The following is a 9,117-nucleotide window of genomic DNA, read 5'->3' as shown; positions in this document are numbered from 1 at the left end:
GAACATCGTATACCGGGTGTGTCCCTCGATCTCCGAGGGCAATTTTGCTTTTGCATGTTAATCACAAACTTGTTTAGTTTGTACTTCACTCCATAACCTACTCTGTCATTCCAATCCACATGGCAATAAGTGCTTTCAGTTTCAGCCTTGCTTTCCTCTAATTTCATGGACTCGGGGGCAATACTCTCCATTCCATGTAGCAGCAACTGACATCTTCACTTGAATTCTTCTCATCCCATGGATTCTTATGTCCTCAAGCATGGATGCGGTGGCAATGTTGTTGAGACGTGCCTTTGTGATTCTTCCTTCAATTCGCATGAATATGTTTAGTGCAGATTCTATGTTCTGCCAGGGGTAAAAGCTCGTGGATAGCTAGAATTAATCCCTGCATAGAACATATCTGAGAACTAGACATCAAATTAAATTCATAGCAAAGAGGGAAAAAAGAGAAGAAGATGCCCTTTGTTATTAGGATATTAAGGTCCATCCCTGGTCTTTGCTTTCAATTTCCATCCCCATATCATGCATTAGATTACGTAGATACCACGACCAAGAATCCTTTGTCTACCTACACATATTGCATTGGAAATTTTGCTGATTTCTTTTTCCTTTCATTGCCAAAATGTCGGCATAAAGGTAGTGTCTTGCAGGAACAATCATTCGTGTTTGATTACTAAACACCTAATGTTCAAATATAGAACATCTAAACTAATTATTGGCGTTAAATTCCACTATTTTTCTGTAGACTGTTGTGAGTCTTCTAAATAAAAGTGAATATTTGAGAATCTAATAAGTTTCAAAAGTACTTTGTGATTTAGAATCTATCTAATGTGCAGAAGCCTGGAAATGTTTTTCTTTTCTTTCGAAATGGGAAGATACCAGTTTTTGGTGACAAAAGAATTCAATTACAAGGGCAAGTGTATGTCCTCAACTATTATAGTAGCAACACAAATTAAATACAATAAGATCTTTTAATTTTGATACTCTGGACTTGATATTCCAACTTTGAAATTTTCCTAATTTAAAATTTTGCCACCCTACAAAATGCTTAAGTTTACTCTACGGTGATTACCGAAAATAAGACTTGTCTGTGCCTAACCTCATGCACCACCTTAATAAAGAATGACAAACCGTTTTCTTTTTTGGTCGGTTATGACAAACCGTTGTCAAAAAGTGCTTAATTACCTACCTCAACTCTACTCAATTTGAATAATGCAAATATCTAATGAGTCATTCTTTAATTTTTTTTCGAGAACTAGTAGTGTTGATCGATGCTTAGAAAGTTATCCAATCAGTTCTAAACTTATCGTATAGATGTCAATTTAGTCATAAACTTTTTAGTTTTGTCAATTTAGTCTTAAACTTTTGTGTGAAATTTCAATATAGTCTTTCTGGTAAAATTTTGCTAGAAATTACTAATGCGATAATCCAATTATCGCCAATTGTCCTACGCAGCATACGTTGCATTAGTGATTTCCAGCGAAAATTAGCCGAAATGACTATATTAGAATTTTATGCGAATGTTTAGAATTACATTGGTAAAATTAGAATGTATAAGACTAAATTGATATTCGTATAATAGATTTATGAATGATTGAACAGTTTCTTCATTGATGTGGTACCGAAAGCGGCACTGCATTAAGAAAAGACCCAAAAATTAAATGAACAAGAGGATTACAAGTAACCACCTCAGGATCAACGGAAACCTAAAGCAAAACATATATAGAAAGTCATAAGCAGTAAGGATCGAGATGGAGTCGATGGAATGACTATAAAGAACGTGAAGAAATTAATGGGAAGAGGTGAAAATCGTCGCAGAGCTTCAATATCTTAAATTACTTTAAGAAGTGGAAGAAGATGGCACCCTCGACTATGCTAGAACTTTCCCGAATTTTTGTTCGACTTTCCTTTTCAATTTCACTTTTAGCTTTTTATTTTATTTTTATTTTTTTCACTTCTCCTCTCCCTGTGTATCCTGTCAATATGATTTCCATGTTTTACTAAATGTCATAAGTTGAGGGCCATTAGATTCCAGTTGGCTGTGATTCCAAGTTCAATTTAAATTACAATTTCATTTTCGATTGCAGCAGTTTAATTTCAGTTTCACGCTTTAATTTTCTTTATTTTCAGTCGGCAGTAGCATGGACTATTTATCCTAGTCAAATTGCAGATATTTTGATTATTGGCCGTCCGTAAATTTGAGCCCACTAATTTCTATATTTTTACTCCAATGAACTATATTTTTGAACAACAAAATTAGCCTCACAAAAACTTTAAAAACCCACGACACAATAAAAAAAAAAAAAAGGTCAAACCTAAAAACCAACTAGATAAATTCAAGTTACTAGGACAAAATTAATTATAATAAAACTTGAGGTTGAGTTCTCAAAATTTCATTTTGTGTGATTGTGATTTTGGTTCTCATTAGCATTGAATTTACGTTACTATACATTCAATTGAGCTAAATCTGAAGGGTATTTTTCAGTTATATCTTATTAATGAGTACTTCGAGTTATTTATTAGGCAACGACACATACAAAAGTTTTATGGATTTCATTGCACTATTTCTGTATTGTGTAATGAAGGCATTGAAAATTGAAACATTTTTTATCATGTATATTTAACTAGTGTCCCATAGTCAGTCATTCACAAATAACAAGACTCGAGCTTTGGGCCACATTATGTCAATAATGTAATTGTGGTGTGTGATCTAGTTCAATCATGCGCAAGAGCTATGATCTGAATTGTTTTGCAAAATTATGTTTAGTGACTCTTATGTGCATATAATTTGCTGTCATTGTGTGCGCGTTACGTTTAAAGGACACCCTTAAGTTAGTTTTAGAGTACTTGTACGGTTAGGTAACAAGTATGTTGTAATTTAGCTCAATCGTGAAATATATTCAATAAAAATGAAGATTGTGGATCAAATTTGTTTTTAAGTTAAAAAATTAAATGTCGATGTTTACAAATTTATAGATGATCAAAACTTCAGAATTCTGTATAAATTTTCCCGTTCAAAAACAGCTTAGCATTTTGCTTATTGACCTCACTAAAAAACAATCTTCGCTCTGCCACTGCTAGCCAAGTAGTTTAGTTTTCTTTAAATTTTCAAGCAGTACTTACATTGCTGTTAATTGTTATCTCAGAACACTTCTCTCAGGAGATGACATGCCTTTCGCAAATCCATCTTAATTTGAGAAAGACAGACTTGATAATACAATCATTTTGTGGTCGAAACAGAATTGCATTTGTTCTTCCGAATCGTCTGAATATTAAATTCACGCCTTGTGCAATTTCACAGCACCAATAGTTGTTCAGGAATTACTTGCTTAGAGTAGTCTGCACCAACGGTGTTGTTAATATGAATCCAGTAGAATGTTTAGGGAAGAACTCTGCAGTGGATGTTTTCGAGCGCCAAAGATTTTCTTTTTCGAAGAAATGCTCTTGGCCACAAGATGTTTACTGACAGCTAAAGAAGAAACTATCTCCAAGTTGTGGCTGTGCAGTCAATATTGGAGAAGAGACACCGCGAAAGAGTTCAACAAATCGTCATCTAGCTTCGGAGAATACGATATTCAAGTTTCAGAGTTTTAAGATGGACGGTGATCATGTGAGCATAATTATTGGTGATCATGAACTGGGAGCAGAGAAGGGCCAGATCGAAAGCACTAGAGTCGGCGAATGGAACACAACTTCAAGCAGAATTCAAATAACGTGTGTTTCTGCTGCTCCGCGCCGTTGTTAAAGTAGGCAATGTCAACAAGTTCATTTGAGGCCCCTGAAAAGTATTCTACCAAAGAGAGGGTCTCTTTGTCCGACATTATGAACATACAGGGTCCTTCCGGGAACTCATTGTTTTGCATCGCAGCGGGTATCAAGAATGCCGGCATCCTCCGAGCCCTTCTCGAGGTCATCCTTGACAAGTGGCTCGCAGCCGAGGCCAACTACCGAGGGGAACGCCGCACTCCACGTCGCAACAAGAGTTGGCAGGATCCGCTCGGCTGAGCTCCTCCTTGGCTGTGGCAGCATTGTGCACACGGCAAACGACGCGGGAACACCGCGTTGCATGAGGCTGTGAAGAATGGTTACTCCAAGTTGACCCGTATCCTCCAGAGTCGAGGCTCAAGAGCGGTGTATCCGGAGAACAAGGAGAGCAAATGCCCACCGTACTTGGCAATGGAGATCGGAAACTTGGAGATTCTCAAGTTTCTCAATGAGGCGAAAGATGAAAATGAAGTCCCTTGGTCCAAGATGCAAGCCATGTCCCCGGTTCGCGGAGCCATGGGGTACTAGAGGTTTGGTCAGTGATCGTACTTAGGGCTCTCACTATGGTACATTCATCATTCCGACCGTACAAATTTATGGGTGTGTCTATTTTAGGACCGTCCCAGCTACTAAACCTTTAGGTCTCACGCACATTTTTCGTTTTTCTATTAGAATGGTTCAACTTTATCTAGAGCCCGGATCAACAATCGAAAGTTTCCTATAAATTTCGGCCCAGAAGAAGGCTGGTAAGATATCTTTGGACTTGGGTCATGGCAAAACTTACCCCCTTTCCAGTTAAACAGCTGATATACAAGAGAGGCCATTGTTTCAGTTGTACTGAATAATCATGTATGTAAAATTATAGGTGTTAAATGGGTCATTGACTCATTTATGGACCCATTTCTAGTTAAATGGATCATTAATGGGTCAAGCCTAATTTCTCAAAACACCCATAATGAGTTTTGGAATTAAATAAGCTAAGATATATGGGTCTCGGACCCATTTATCAACCCATTAAAAATGAATACATTTACTGAGAGAGACTCTCTTTTTCTATTTAACTTTATAAAAATAATTTTTTTATAAAAACTGAAATTATAATTATTTTTTTCTTTTAATTTTCTTTTTTTCTTTCTTTTCCTTCGGTCGCCGGCACGGAGATCGGCCAGGTGAGCCTCGAGCTTGTCGGATCTGGCGAGGCTCAAGCCTCGCCGGCCATTGGTGAGGCCTCCGCCTCGCTAGATCTAGCGAGCTCGAGACTTGCTAGTGTCGGGTGAGGCTGTCGGCCGTCGTCGTGGCCAGCGGCCGGCCAAAGAAGAAGAAGAACAAAAAAGAAAAATTAAAAATTAAATAAAAATTTAAAAAATAATTAAAATAATTAAAATTCATTTTTTTAAATATATATTTTTTAAATTATAAAAATTGTCCATTAAATTTGTGTTGTATAAAACTATTTTAGTAATGCCATTTTTTTAAACATATATATAAGAAATAAGCTTTTTTAAGTTTAGTTAAATGGGTTGGGTATAAGTTAAGTATGTATTAAGTTGTGTATGAGTCGGAAAATTTACATTAAGCATGTATGGGTCATAAATGGATTAATGGGTCAATTTGGGTTGGACTATTAATGATCCAACCCAAACCCGACCCAACCCACTCATTTAACACCTCTATGTAACATAAAAGCACCTCCTTTCCTTCATGCTGGTCAACATCTGGTCAACATTTATTACAAAGTGAAATGATGATTCGTCGGACAAATTATATTACTACCAACTACTACAAATCTTGGAGAGAACAATTAAGAATAGTCTTGCAGAATGCAAAATGACTACACTACATGCACCGAAAATATGTAATACACAATCTATCAACAGAGTTCAGTAGATAAGAAAAAGACTGATATAATTATTAAAAGAAGCATGTTTCAAGCAACTATTATTTCACTTCTAGAGTGCATACCCAAGAACTCCCCGCCGTTTAAGGCATCAACCCGTATCTCCACAGCATCGTAGGGCAGCACGTTCGTCAGTAATATTGTACTTCTTGTTCAGGCTCTTGGATACAAAGTACATTGCAGCAGCTCCAGCGTATTTTACCGTAATTTTCACAGTGAGGCTGAAATTACCTGGAATCACAGAATGTGTAAATCTAAGCACCAATACAGCCGGTTCTACAGTAGGATTCTTACAACAAGCTGAAAAACATTATTGAACATTCAATATTGCAAATAGACGGATGACACTAAAAACCCACCTTCTGTACATGTTTGAAAAGCAATACCAATATAATGAACTTTGAGCATTCAACATTTTAAACACCAAAACAACCAAATTGGATTTGAAAGATAGCAAATCGCCTTATCAGCAAATCAACCTACGTCCTTTTTTTCTCACACTCCCCCCAAGAAAAAAAATCTCCTGTTTTGCAGCATGACCACGTGAAACAAAAGAAAACACATTTGACAACAGGAAAGGTGAAATCACCTCAGCAGGCCAGAGCACATTACATATATCAGTTCATTACAATGAGTCAGTATATCACGTTTCAGCTTTCTTAGACATACCAAATCTAAAATTTAAGCCAATCCAATCTCATGGCTATATTTTACTTATGTTATGATCACATTATGATGAGAATTGCATAAACACATCTACCTTTTATATATTTGGGCCAAGTACCATATGGCCGTATTTGAGCAAAACAAACCCATTAAGCCAATCTGAAAGGCAGGTACCATTGCATTCGTTTTGCGATCATCCAATGATACTTACATCTAATTTCCAAATTATGCATGTTCCACCTATCTACATCATTAGGAGTTAATTCCATTAGAACAATGTCAATCATAGACAAGAACCTTGTTGACATTTAATTTAAATTCATTTTTAGAAATAAAAGATAATCTTTGATTATAGAGAGAAATTTTGAAAAAAAACTTTGAATTCAAAAATGCAACAGTTGTGATTTTGGAGCCACTTTTTTGTTGAAAAGTTGAGTGAATATGTGCAATTATATCGGAAAATCTTCACCTGCAAAAACAAACTCGAGTCTTTCCTCTATAAATAAAGAATACAAAGCTTCGGTTAAGGGGTTCTCTTCGTCTTCGTCGAAAGAAAAAAGAATGCAAAAGTGAAAAGTCAAAAAGTGGAGAGAGGGAAGGGCTTCTTTTCGCCAAAAAAAATTGAAAAGTGAAAAGAGATAAAACAGAGAAGAGGTTTCAGTTTTTGAGGAAAAAAAGAAGAAAAGTGAAAAAGAGAAAGGGAAGAAAGCGAGGAAGTGACCGGTCATTGGGAAGGAAAAGAGAAAGAAAAACAAAGAAAAAAGTTGACAAGACCCCTACTGTTGACCTTCTTCCCCCATCCGCATCTGCTCGGCCAATCATCCGCTTCTACTCTACACGGCGTCGCCCTCGTCCGCCACCGCACCACCATCGTGCGAACACCGCCGTAGCAGCAAGCCCGAGCCGATCGCCGCCAGTAGCTGCCACGTCCCCTGCTCGACTCCTCCACGCTCGCGACCACCGCGCGCCTCCAGCCCGAGATCCAACCACACTGCCGTGTCCCGCCGAGCACTTTTGCTGCCGAGCTTCCCCTTGCCGCCCTTCGACCCAGCAACCAAGCGACGCCAACAGGTCCTAACCGGCGTCGCGCCTTCCTTTGCCATTGACGCCAGCAGCCGCTCCGTCGCCGCCCGAGCACCAGCACCCGTGAGCATGCTGCCGACGCCACTGCACCTCCGCACAGCGACCCTCCTGCCCGCTGCTGATCTGCCTGCCGTCGCCCTCTCACCGGCGTCCCCCGCAACCGACGGACGCACCGCACGACCTGCTGCTGTCCTTGCTGCGCCATCAGCTATTGCCGAGGCGATCCTCTGTTTTGCTGCAGGTCTACCTCGCCGGACCTCCGACGGACAGCCCCAGCTCCGGCCACCAGGACCCATCACCCTTGGCGAACCACCATCGCAGCTCAGCCATTACTGCTTCCTCGCCATTTCTTCAAGTCCACCGTGAGTTAGTCTAGGTAAATTTTTAGATATTTGGTTTCATAGTTTTTTTTTCTTTTTTCATTCTAACTTGATTTGTTTTGATCTATTATCCAATTAGAAAATTTGTCATATTAAATCATGATAATAAAAAATATTGAGCCACGAGACGTTGGGTTAAATTTTTTATTATTTCGACTTTTTTATAACAAATTCATGAATTGCTTTGCATCATTGAAATAATATGTTATTGATTTATATTGATAAATTTTCAATAGAACATATTTTGGTGTGTTATTTGCACATCACATATCATATCATGTGTCATATCTTGAATTTAAATACTTAGGTCCATATGCATTTCATATTTAAAGCTTTGCATTTTGATTTTTTAGATTCATATAGGATTAGGTTAATTTTCCTTTAATAAAACAAAAAAGAACAAACAATGTTATTTAGGTTATATAGATTTCATAATGCGCATACCACATGTTGCGCTTTAGTTAGAGGGTCATAGATTAATGCTTTAATATTCCCGTCGTGTAGTTGTTTTTTAATAAAAAGCCAAAGATTAGTATTGCATCATTATGTTATTTTTTTAAAGAATTATTAAGTCATTTAAAAAAAAAACAAAAGTCATTTATTTGGTTAGTTAATAAGTTAGTTCATAATTAATCCCATTTCATGTCATCATTGTTAGTGTAGGTTGCATATATGTAATAAAAAATTATTAAAAATCATAAAAATAACATGCATATAGAATTACCACGTCATACATCCCATATCATATAATACATGCATATTTAGGGTTATGTAAATTAGATTGCACACATATTGTAATGATTTAAATTATGTCACATGAATTGCATCTCATATGTCATTAAAGTAAAACTCATACATATCAAATTTAAATTAAGATTGCATATATTTAACATTTTTTTAAAAGAAAAAGAAAAATTAGGTGTTATGTCATTTAGAAATCATGTTTAGGGCATGCATTTTGATTAGCATTTTTGTAAGTTTTCTTTAGAGAGTGGACCTTAATTAAGTTGTAGTTTATAATTTCTTACAATTTATCACTTCAGTCGATTGAATGTTATTTCATTGATTCTCAAGCACTGCGTGACCACATTTTTTGCATGTTAGTAGCTTAAGTTAAAATTAATCAAGAGATTGCCTGCAAAATATTTTTTTAAATTAAAAATGACAAGGTGCCGAAAGGGCGTTAGATTTTTCTAGTGTAACTATGTCCTCGGACTTATTGAATCTCTGGTTCGTAAAAATAAAGTATTCTCCTATACTTTACTTGGATTTCTAGCCAACCCTAATTGGTTAGTAGCGGCTCCAAATTGAGTATAATTACATGTT

This window comes from Eucalyptus grandis, chromosome 2, assembly GCF_016545825.1.
Source record: "Eucalyptus grandis isolate ANBG69807.140 chromosome 2, ASM1654582v1, whole genome shotgun sequence".
Taxonomy (NCBI): domain Eukaryota; kingdom Viridiplantae; phylum Streptophyta; class Magnoliopsida; order Myrtales; family Myrtaceae; genus Eucalyptus; species Eucalyptus grandis.
Note: the sequence above shows the minus strand (reverse complement) of the source record.